This window comes from Rhinolophus ferrumequinum, chromosome 18, assembly GCF_004115265.2.
Source record: "Rhinolophus ferrumequinum isolate MPI-CBG mRhiFer1 chromosome 18, mRhiFer1_v1.p, whole genome shotgun sequence".
Classification (NCBI taxonomy): Eukaryota; Metazoa; Chordata; class Mammalia; order Chiroptera; family Rhinolophidae; genus Rhinolophus; species Rhinolophus ferrumequinum.
This window is the reverse complement of record NC_046301.1, coordinates 14,475,619-14,488,609: the sequence shown is the minus strand read 5'-3', so window position 1 is coordinate 14,488,609 and position 12,991 is coordinate 14,475,619. Positions and strand designations below refer to the sequence as shown.

At 32.9% G+C, this 12,991-nt stretch overlaps 1 protein-coding gene across 2 annotated transcripts in view; it reads left to right on the top strand.

Annotated features, from left to right (window-relative positions):
* The window catches only part of SLC7A11 (solute carrier family 7 member 11), a 179,998-nt gene that overhangs the window by 139,935 nt on the left and 27,072 nt on the right, over positions 1-12,991 (top strand). The gene's annotated exons all lie outside the window — the stretch shown is intronic.

Here is a 12,991-nt window from a genome sequence, read left to right as displayed (position 1 = left end):
TGTGCTGGGAACTTCGTATATGAGGAATAAGACTTGTATTCAAGGTTTTATTGTCCAGTTAATGAGTGAGATGTGTAAACAAATAACTATAACATGTTGTGATTGACACCATAATATATTTTTTTATCCAATTTGATAGAGAAGAAAGGAGGAAATACTTTACTGTATCTAGGGAGACGTTCCTTATATAGAGTCTCAAATGAAGAGTAGGTGTTTTTTTTTGGCCGTGGGGGGTGGTGAGGAGAAAGAGAGAGAGAGAGAGAGAGAGAGAGGAGAGAGAGAGAGAGAGGAGAGAGAGAGAGAGAGAGAGAGAGAGAGAGAGACACTTTCAAGAAGGGAACAAGCACGAAGGTGAGTCAGTCTGAAATAGAAATAGCCAGGACATCAGAGAATATGCCTAAGGGTTGACCATTCAAAGTAAGGTAGACTAAGAAATTCTGGCACCAAGTATATTGGGAGATAATAAGATCTGGCCAAGAACCAGAGTAGTCAGAATTTCGAACACGTAACAAAGCAATTGTGTTTAAAATGATGTTTCATTCTATCGCATTCAACTGTTATGCAAATCAAAATGTAATTTAAACATGTGTAAAGGCTATTTTATTGAGAAATATGATACATTTATGCAAGTACTTTCATATTTATCACTGGAATTGTGGTAGAGAACATACATTTACCAGGATCTAGTTCTTTCTAGTATTGCTTTGAAATGATAAGCCACCTTATGACTCTACATCCATTGGTTACAGAGACATATAGGTTGTCCTGTCTTACCCATTTTTGAGAATAATTAGTGTGTAAGTGAAGACATAGAGAAAAGATTGCTCTTACTAGATTTTATAGAAAATATTTGTTGAATTTCCATTCTGTGAAAGAGATTACTTTGGTTTATGACTGTCTGTTTAATTCTAAAACATTTTTTCAAAACCAGTTACCAAAATCTAATACCAGAGAGTATTTCTTATGGGGAAAAAAAAAAAAAAAGACATGTAGGTTTGTGGATGTCACGTGTAACATAACACTTATTATACATCAGTGACATAGATGCAGTTCACATTCTCTTGTAATGTTCTTTAATAGTTTAAGCATAGTTTTTGTTTGCTATCTATACAAACATACTGTTGTGTACATTAAGCATATTTTAAAATTATTTATGCCATTATTACCCCAATTTGAATTTTTGAGTGGTATGACAGTCAAAGGTTCTCTTCCTTCCTTTCTCTCTATCTTAATTTTAGGGCCTTAGTTTTTACTCATTGATAATATCTATGATTCAATATATACAAATTCTAAAGAACAGTGATGCATTGAGTCGATGTTTTCTTTTTTATTACAAAGAAATTTCCTTATCTCAAAAAAATAACAATAATAATAGCGTGTATGTCATTGCATTGTGGAAATAGTTAATATGTATGAAGTATTTACGTTAGTGACTGTCAATTTTTATTCTGTACATGATTGTTTGGTTGTTGTTACTATTATTATATTCTTATTTTAGGAAGAAGGTAAATGTTACTTACATAAGAGTGTTTTCTAGGTTTCAATCTCCTAAGTGATTCTCTTTCTTCAGCATTTTTGAAAGAAATATGAAAAATTATTTCACATCATATTGAAGCCTGTTCTCTAAATTTTCAGTACTAAAATCAAATATGCCTTGTAATGACCTCTCCTATTCTTGTGTAAAGATTTCATTGATGTTTTTCTATTTAGAGAAAATAAACTTGCATTTTAAACGAGTTTTGTAACAATTTAAAAATAACTATTGAATCTCATTTAGACTAAGATTATTAATACTGGTTACATTGGACGAAATATTTTCATTTTCTGGAATCATCATTCTGCAAACTTCTTTAAATGTTTCTAGAATCCTTTTAATTCGATATTACATTGTAAGGTGTTAAACTACAGAACTTTGCAGGAGAGATTAAGACTCTCTGGATTTTTAAGTGAAGATAATGAGTAAAGTAACTGCTAAGACTTAAGTTAAAGAAAGGAACCTCTTGATACCTTTTGTTCTTTCCACTAAGTACTCAGGTATTGAATTTTTCCATGGAGGATTCTGTGTAAAACTTAGCTACACATTTATTTTCTCAAAATCAGAAAATGAGAAATCCACAAAATTCCCTTAATGGAAAGTAAAGGTTAAATTTGTACTGTGTATTTATCAACCAAAGGAATTCAGGGTTCTGAGCAATTTATTCAGTATCTTTTTTTCCTAAATAAATAAATAAATAAATAACATTTCCCTGCAATGTTGACAATCAGTCCAGGTCTTTTAAAAATAAATCTTATTTTTTTAAACACAAAGAATGCTTTGGGAAATATTTATGGCTGAATATAGAGAACAGATGGTAAAATTATGTGAACCTAGTCCAGATGTGTAATTTGTATTATTTCGTAGGGAGACATAGCTCCAAAATACCTTTCGTTACAAGGGAGAATAATTATAATTTCATCTCCTTTGCGATGTGCCAAGATAAATGTTTCCCAATCAGTCGTGGGCCCATGTCTCCAGGTGTGCTGCAACGTGCAACTTTCTGGCAGCTGGTGAAATGAATCATCAGCTGAAGCTACAACACCTTTTAGTATCCTCCTTCACCTAGGCAATAAATTTTTCCTGAAATTGTGACCAAATAGAAAAAGTGGTTATTAATTTAGATCAGTGAAAATAGCAATGTGATTTAAAACACATAGAATGTAGAATAAGGTTTTGTGATCACAATTTTCAACCACATATATATATATATATATATATATATATATATATATATATATATATAGATACATTTTATATATATATGCATTTTATATGTGTGTGTGTATATATATGTATATATTTATATTTATATACACATTATATATTTAATTCCGGTGGAAATCTTTCAAATTGCCTAACATTACTCTATGGAATAATTTCTCAACTTTTGTGATGAGTATGACTTATACAACAGTTCTTCCGGTGTTGCAACAAGTGAGAGATAAACTGGGAGATAAATGGAATAAAAATAACTGGTTCATGACTCTTTCTTCGATTAAGTCTCACCTACTCTTCAAAGCTTGAAAAGCACTAATCCTAAAATTTTGGGCTAAATTTCTGCTATACGATTGCATTCATAATATTAAAAAATGTTCCCATGGTTTTCTTATAATGTTTTCTTCTCTAAGAGTAGCTTTGGATGTATGGAAGTAGTAATCCTATAAGAGGCATTCAACATTTTTTTATGTGAAAACAGAGTCATTATCACTGAAATTTTGTAATATAGCAATGTTGCATTTAATAATTATCTATAGCATGGTAACTGCCTCCACAAATGAATATATTAAAGTAAGAATAGTATTTTGAGAGGCATGAATGTCCAAAGTTTGGGCCATGTAGCTGAGTGAATCCCAAGGAATATCTGAATTTTAAAATGTTATCCCCACCAGATGAAATGTATAGTAGTAATGACTCCTAATGTGTACATTTGTTTTTAAAAATCAAAGTGTTTTTATTTGCAAATCTAACGAGTTTTGCCTATGACACTCCTTTTGTGGCGAATGTGCAATCTGTCATTGTTCAGGAAGTTACACAATGCAAAGCACAAATCATTGAGATGTATAATGTTTGTAATCCTGCTCTGCAATTGATAAGTCATGTCTTGTGTTGATGAAAGCCAAGAAATGAATCACTTTACTTTGACCTTGGGGGTCTGAGATTAGTTGGTTTGCCTATTAGACTTGTTTCAATGTTCTTCTCACTTCATTTATTCCTTCTGTTCTGAGGAGTTGAAAATAGTAGACTTGGAGGAAATCAGTAAAGCTTGATATCATCAGTCATTTTTGAAGAGCAGGCTATCAACATGCTCTGAATAATCAACTTTAATAGAAGGTTTAAATAATCAGAGTGTCATGTTTAATTAATACTCTGCCTGCTGCCAATTTATATTAATTGATGCCTGAAAGTCATCACACCTGTACCAATAACTTAGAAGATGAGAAACTTGATTTGGGAAAAATGACCGAAGACCTGTAAGGCAGTGTGATCGTCATACTGGTTCATAAATGGTCCACAATTAGTTATTTGCAGTCAGCTCAGATGTTCCAGCCTTAAATTCTTAGCATATGTGTTCTTATCCTTATTGACTTGTACTCAACCAGAGTAAAGGCCTTTATGAATAACTTTATACTATTTTTAAAGGCCTGTTGCTTATAGGACATATAAAACAGTTAACCTAATTAAAAACACAGCAAAACAAAACAATTTAAAAATCTTGCTTAAATGTGCTGCAGCAAAGTTGCATGACAAAATGTTAAATGTTGGTTTGAAGTTTTTAACTTTGCATTTGGCATTTTAAGGACGCAGTTTTCAGTAAGAGACAAATCTTCCTCTTTATATGCTTTATAACTTTCTAGTTTAACAGTTACTAGAAAATAGCAAATAATGTTTCAACTATATATGTGCCGATTACAGCAGCATTTTATTTTGTGATTTTATTACAAAGTAAGGTTATCGACGTTTTATAATACTTCTAAAGTTTTGTTTACAAATACTCAAATGATATATGTTGTGAAGGTATGTAAACTAATTGTCACAGAAAGTTACCTCACTGTAAATACATGTATATAGAAAAATCTGGATTATTAATCAGAATTGGTAAAAGTATTTGCCGAATGAATCTCTTAAAAATGATGTCTCCTAATCAAGTTGACTTATAAAATTGAATTTATATCCAAGTTTACAAAGATTTCTTTGGCAAAATGAGGCATCTCTTTATTAATGACAACAAAGCATTGTTAGAATTATCTTAATATGTGACAGTGCTTCTCTTCAATTGTTGAAATGATTGATAGCTAAATTAAAACCATTCTGCTTGGTGCATTTCTTCTGGAAATTTATATATATAAAGTTTTGCAAGTCCTTTTTTAAATATGTTTCACAATAGGAATTTAATTATACTGGTGGAGCCACTGAGGCAGGGAAACAAAGGTCAGTACTTGGCCAGATGTCAAAGAAAAGAGATGAGTCTGTATTCAGAGAACAAGGTCACCAAGTTACTCGCCTTTGTCTTTGCTCAGTCTGAAAATTTCTCACTAATGGAACGTGTGGTTGATGTACCCTGAGATCAGAATTCTTGCATTTCTCAGCTTCACATATGCATAAAAAATACATTTGGCTGAAACACAGTTTGTTCATGTAAGGCTAACGTGTCAAGTAAGTGGTGCGGAAATTATAGGATTATATTGTAATATTTTATTAGGCAGTAATCAAAGATATTAATCCTTCAGGTGCTTTGTGGAAGTCATTTAGACAGATATATATTTTTTTAATTTTAAGGATTCTAACCCCATTATGAGGCAAAAATTTGAAGGGCAATGTTTTTGACTATTCTATATCCTTTCGTATAGTTATTTCTAAACTTGAATTTTAATATTATTGAAGCTTATACTTTGAGTGTAGAATCGTAAACTCATGTTTTAGGAGCAATAATGGTGGCTAATTTAATTTTACCCAGTGTTTTTGTTCTCTTTTATTTTCCATAAAATAAGAGACCACAAGGGGTATGATTCGTAGAATCAAATAAATTCAGAATTAGAGGGGACCTTGGATACTATCTATTCTAGCTTTTCACCAGCTGCATGGATCTCTTTTTATAATATCTTTAAACAGTGTTTATCTCCTCTATAATATCTCTTCATATGAACACAAGTGTTTATCTCCTCTATATCTTTCTATATGAATTACATATTCATATAAAATAAAATGAGAAACTGACTATAACTTTCTTGAAATGAGCTACCAATGTTTTTCACTTGCGTTGTTGATTAGCAAGCTGCTAATTTCTATGACCTTTTCAAGCTTTGATAAATTGTGGGTAGGGTGGCATAAGTAGGGTGGGTCAAATGTCATGACTGTAATAGGTACAACCCAAATGACAAATTAAATGACACACACCAGAAGTTACAGAGTCTGAATCCTCTTATCTAAAAGGAAATACTTTCTATAATCAGAAGTAATAAGTCAGTCATTAGATTGTCTCCTACTTTTGAGTTTACACTTTAATAACTCCCCTCATCCGTATTCTCATTTATGCAAATCAGCTATCCTTTTCTATGCCTGGATTTGAAAGTTAATGATTGTACTCCAAAGGTGGCTCATAAATAAATTTTACATTCTGAGTTATACTTGGTGAAAAGCTTCTTAGACCACTAATCTCTCATCTGTGACCTGCTGCTTGGCATTCATTAAGATCCAGTGTTACGATTCTCACAAAAATAGGAAAATATCCCACGTTGTTCAGTATGGGCAGAGACAAGATGCATCCAGGTGATTATATTTACACTTGCCAGGTACTGAAATAATTGTGATAGTTTTGTTCATAGTCAAACATTGATTCAGCTTATCCGATCTAGTCAGGAAAAGGAGCAACTTTTGAATTTGTATAGGTGCAAGTTAAAACTGTATTACCAATGTAAACATCTAAAATGAACCAAATGAAGTTGAGACTTCAGGAAAGAAAGGTTTCCTTCACTTTTATGAGCTGTAAAAATATTTACTTTCTAAATATTTGAAAATAGCCCTCGTTTAGGAAATAAAAATTCTAATCCTGCCTCTTCTTAACTAGCTGTTTGACCTTGGACAGACCTCTAAACGGCTTCTGAATCTTTGTTTACCATTTTTAAATGGACGGTAAGAATCTCTATACTATAGTCCTCTTGGGATTGTAAGGATAAAATATGTGAAATTCAAAAATGTTAATGAGTTCGACAAGTGATACACAAACACCATCTGCAACCAAAACTTATATATTCTTCAAAGATTAGAATATTTCATAATCTTTGAAAAAATTAGAGGATTAGCATAATTGTTTTATGAACTGGGGTTCCACACACATGACTTATTAATCAGCTTGAAAAGTTGTTCTGCATCATCAGCAAAATAGCGATTATTAGTAGTTAGAAGGTTCAGAAGATGATGAGAACTGCTTTTTATTTAATAGTCTCTAACCTCCCTCAGGTGGCAATACGCTCACGCATCATAATCAGAATGAATTTCTTGGCAGATTTTTTTTATTCCCTTCTGAACCAGATATTTGTATGCCTACACCCATACTGGGATCGTCACACTGTTGGCTGACAATGCAGGTATAATGGATGGACTATTTGTCCTTCTACTGCAGTCACCTGTTTTTAGGCTCACTGTTTTACCAAGAAACTCCTTATGAAATCTGACAAACAAGGTTTTGATCTGAGGGGCTGTTATCATGTGTTAAAATCCCCCCCACCCCCCAGAAAACATGCTATTGAATTGATACAAAACAGGAGAACATAAGTGTTAGTTTACTCCTAAATGGTTTTTATGATTTACAAATGCATAGCCTTTATTAAAACTATAAACAGTATTTTTTTAATGTGAGTACTAGACGGATTACAGGGTAGCACTTCAGATTATTTTTAATAATACGATGTATTATTTCCATTCTTCCCTTGAGAAAGTTGAAGCTCAAAGCAGTGAAGGAATTTCTCAGGGCCATGTAATTAGTCCATGAGAAGAGTAGGTTTATAATCCATGTTTGATATAATGCATGGGCTATTTGTCTGGCTCCAAAGCTTATACTCTTTCCAACATGCCAGTTGGTCTCTTTGGGAGGCAAAGCAGAAGTAGACCCATGGGTGTGCAAGGTGATGTAATGGCTGATTAGGAAGTAACTTTTCTATGGAAGAGGAAGTTAGATGAAAAGTAAGACTAAGAAAGGTAGAATAGAGAAGTGAAGGCATCTCGGACAGGGGAAGGGCATACACTAAGACATGGAACTGTTGAGTGCTTTCAATAATGTGTAGACTGCTGTCCCTAAAGCAAAGGATTGTGAAGAGGCATAGAAGACAAGATGTAGTAAGTGTTGATGCTGGGATATGGGGAATCTTAGCCTCCGTTAAAAGAATTTTGGACCTGATCCCGTAGCTAATGGATGGGATGTGTGGGTTACAAGTTATTGGTGTATATGAAGCAGTGTTCAGGGAAGATGAACCTGATGAACAGTGGATTTTTGTTGTTATTGTTACATATATAGTTTAAGGAGAGTTCTATCCAAAAAGCCATATTTCAATCTTCTTTTATATGCTTATTTTTAATCAAAGCAAATATCAGGGAAAAGTTAATTGCCTCTTACACTTGAACCATTGCTAGAGTCAAACTAGATGACAAATCATGTGGCAGATAATTCTGACAAATAGCACCATAATCTCCCAGCTGAAAGATACGGACTAAACTGCTTAGAGAAAAAAGATGAGTCAACATAGTGTTCACATACTCTTAAAAAAGACAGCTTTGTCTTTTTTCTTTTTTAAGTGAAAAAGATGCTATAATTTATTCTCCATGCCAATGGAAGAGCAAATGAGATTAAATTAAATGAGAGTTCATTTTAAGATAAAATTTGTATTCAAAAGTGTTGAAACAAAGGAATTTGGTTAGGCCTTAGAATTCTCAAAATAGAGGTGAGACGGATAATCATTTAGCCACAATTCTTTAGATATGCAGGTTGAGAAGATGAGACAGACCGTTGCCTGAGTTTGCTTCTAGTTCTATAATATTATAGTTCTATTTTTAGGCTAGTGAATGTATAGGAACCAAGGTGGGAAGCACACACTGCACCACAGGTCTATATTATTGGGGACAGGTGTCACATGCTTGTAAGATAAAGGAAACCCTTAGTTCGATTTTAAGGTCAAATAGAAATCCTAGGTCAGAGTTTGGAAATATTTCAAATAAGGATATGATGTCTCTAAATTTCTAATTGTTTCAATTTTCATGTTACCTGTGTGTACAAAGAGTTCTCCACCACTCCCTTTCTTCCATTCACATGTTGGCATGGCTGGCCTAGTTTATTAGTCTAATTCTTTGTCACAATTAAAAACACAATTAATTTGACCTTGAAAGAATAACTCACAAAGGCCTGGGATGTTAGAATTGGAAAGGAAGTAGCCATCAAATTATCCAACCCTTTCACTGTAAAGATAAAGAAATTAAAGCCATAGAGATGGATTGATTTGTCTATATTTACAAGTTAAAATCAAGATTTCTTTCTAGTCCTCTTTCCAAACACTTAGCGTTGTTGAATACAAATCTAAGATAGATGGATATGGCAAGATTTTAGCCTTGAAATTAGCTGGGGGAAGAATGTAATCATTAGGCGTGACCTGTATGTCATTGGATAATAGAACAAAACAGCTTTTAAAAATGTGTAAAAGCATTAACATTTGCCTGCATTCAACTTTCTAAAGCTGTTATTCAAACACATAATGAAAGAGGTCCTAGGCTAGCTGAATTCAGTAATTTTTTCCAGGTCGTTTATTGAAGGTCATTGGTCACAAGATTAAAACAGAAACTTCATGATTAGGAAACGCTGACATGTTAGAATATCATAAGGAAATAGCTGCTTTTTATTTTCTCTAACATTTTTACAGATATACTGCTTCTCAAAATAGTTCTGATACCTCTTTGGGGCGCAATATTTATTTTTTTCTGTATTGGTCATGTCAAACAATCAAAATCTCACTCCCTACGTTCTGGCCTGAGGCAAACAAAAGAGAAGCTGATATAGAGGACACCACTAACTTTGTTTTAAGCCAGAAAATGACAAAAGAAATTAATAAGAAAGATAGCAAGAGGAGGTCATGATTCTAAAATACAGTTCTGTAGCTGCTTCAGGGTCTGGTGGAAGAAAGGTTAAATGTGTTTTAAATGTATGTAAGTGTTTAGCTATTTGATCCTCATAATGCTGTGTACTCCTGTCGAGGAGAGGTGATCAAATGGCAAGAGTTGCGAGAAATCAACTGCAAATGGAACTCAATGATGTCTCTCTCTCTGGGCCATGGAGCTGTTTGTTCTTATGCCAAGCCATAACCTGAACTCTGAACTGCAGTGAAGGAGAAAGCTTCAGTATGGATGTATAGATGCTTTTCAAACTGTCCTGTTTATGACGCAAACCTGTGACAAGGAGATCAGGGGTGTCCTGTTCCTCGAAAGATAGCGTGAATACTGTTCCTATATTTGTCATTTCTATAGCAACCCCTGGGCAGAATTCCCTCAGCTCTCCATGCTGCCTCCACGACTCCACGTCTCTCATCTAGGACCTCCTAGAAGCACAAAACAACCTGATTATCTTTGTTCTCATATTTCTTGTAACAGCCACAGCTTGTTTATTCCATTTTTAAATGGTCAGAACACAAATCTCCACCTAGGAGTTGTGGTCAAATGATCCACTCAGTGAAGGGGTAGAAAGGAAAATATCTTTCTAGGTATTCTGTACCCGACAAGAAAAAGTCAAAGTAAAATGTTAGGATTTTCATATATTTTCAATAATACTATGTAGCCTTTCCCCCTATATTTTAATAATAGATGGTCAAAGTTTCAAGTACCAACAAATGTGTAGAAGAAAAGTACAATCACCTACCATCTCATAATCACATAAAGTGCTCACGGTTATTATTTTGATATGTTGTTTTTCCCCTGTGTGTATGTGTGTGTGTTTGTGTCATACATGTATGTGTTGTCTGAAGTCCATGAGCTAAACATACATCTGCATTTTTCTTCATCACCTTGGCATTACATTATACAGTTACTTGTCTGTTTATTGTCCGTTTCCCTCTGAAGACCAGCACCTCCTCTGTGTCATTCGTCGCTGTATCCTCAGTAGCTGGATGACACCGTGAAGTGTGTCCTGCTGTCGAGATGGCTGCATCTCAGCTCAGCTCGAGCTCTTTCTATTCATCTAGATCTATCCTGCTTTTTTCATTTAATGTCATTTTATTTCATTTTTCTAGAGCTTAGTAACCACCATTTTTTACGTGGTGGTACAGTATTTCATTGGGTAGATGTACCAGTATTTACTCATTTTCCTGTTTGGCATTGAAACTGTTTTCAATTTTTGTTAGCCTAACAATGTTATGTTATACACTTAATACAAAAATCTTTGTACGTATTCAATCATTGTTTTAGGAAGATGGCTAGAAGAGAGTTTGTGTCAAAGACAATGAATGTTTAACAAGTCTCTTTTTGTATGACCAAGTTGCTTTCCCAAGTGGGTGTATCAGCTTCCTCTGCCAATAGCTATAGTTAAGAAGACTTAATCAGCATGGAAAGTCATTATTTACAAAAACCTTTTTTTAATTGTAAAGCAAAAATTACATCTCATTGTTTTAAATTGCTTTTTTTTTTTTTTTTTTTTTGGTCACACATGAGGCTTAATACTTTCCCCATGATTAGTAGCTGTATGTGGTTGCCGTTTTGGGGCATGAATATTTGTGATTTAACAGAATCCTTTGTATGTTAGGGGTACTAAATCTTTATTATATTCTTTGCAAAAATTTTGTCATGATTTTTCAAGTAAGTAAATTTTATTTATGATTCAGATTATAGAACTTTGAATTTAAATATAGTCATTTAATAACTTAAATATTTAAATTTAACTATATTTAAATATAACTGTGTTTTCAATTTCTATGTATTGCTTTTATATCACAAATCTTTCTGCATCCTTAGATCATTTAAATCTCACTCATCTTTTCTGTTTGTTTTGTCCTGATTTCTTTTCATGTCAAAGTTTTTAACTTAATCTGGACTGAATTTCTTTTAGCATGATATAATGTAGTCTCTTGATTTTCCCTCAAACTTCCCAATATCCCAGCATTTACTAGACAGTCATATTACCCCTTAGTTTATAATATTTACTTAGTTTATAATACTGACTCACATTATAAATTATAACACTTGTCATAATATATTAAGTTTTTATGTTTTATACTAAGTTGCATTTCAAGGTAATGTATTCTGCTCCACTTACCTTTCTATTGATGTATCAAGTCATTACTATACAATTTTTATTATGAGGAGTTTTAATAGTCTTTTTCTGGGGGAAAGATGGCCTTAATTATTGCTCTTTTTCTCTGAATAAATCAACATTGAGTATAATATGTTTTTATGGAGGCAGTTTTTACTCTTAGCTTTTCATGCATGGGAAGAGAATCTACAGAGTACGTTGAAACTTAAAGATCATAGTTTTTCAAGTTATCATGGTCGTATTATTCTTATTATGTAATCTGTACTATATAAATGTATAATCTACATGTATGGCTAAATCCTTAATAGTCCAGAATTTTCTTTTTCTGTGTACTATGGTTAATTATTAACTTGGTTTTTTTTTTTCCTTCTTCTGTCAAATTTAAAAAATACTAATTAAAGTAACCTACAAAGTACTTGCCAGTGATATTAGTTTTCCCTTTTTCTCCTTTTGACCTTTATTTTTAACCCCTGAACTCTGCTTATAGAGCACATTTTATAATGATTTTCTGTTTTCTAGAATATTTTTTAACAAAACACCAAAATATTAATAGAAATATATATGAAAACATGCAAAAAGTTATTTATTTATGATCCTTATAATTGTTGAAACTGCCTTTTAAGAGATTAAACATGAATGAATTTAATTATTATATCTGTATTTAACTAGTACTTGAATTTTTATTCCTGACACATAATCCTTTACCACATAGATTATAAATACGGCAACACACACGGTTTCTAAGCAAGATACATTAGAAAGAATAAGATACTTTTTTTCTTTGACATGCTTCTTGTCTTTGAACCAAATATCTATTGGAAAATATTTGAATCATGTTTTTATGCATCTCTTAGATGTTTGCTACTTTTCTTACAAAATGAGAATAGTCATGTTAGATTATTTCATTACTAGCCTTTGTTTTCTCCTGGTGGTTCCATTTTACTTGGTATATTCTAAATTCATGCATAAAGTCATCAAAAAACACAATTTTGTTGTTCTCGCAAATTCAGTAGTCATTCAGGAAGCTCCATATTTTGACCAGGAGGTGCGAGCTGCTGTAGTATACTTAGAAATGAGTTTTTCTTGTGTCCCTTCCCTTCTTCAGTGACTTCATTTAAGTCTGGGGTCCATTACGTTGGCTGCTTCCTCTAGATTGTGAGGCCTGATTTCCTCCC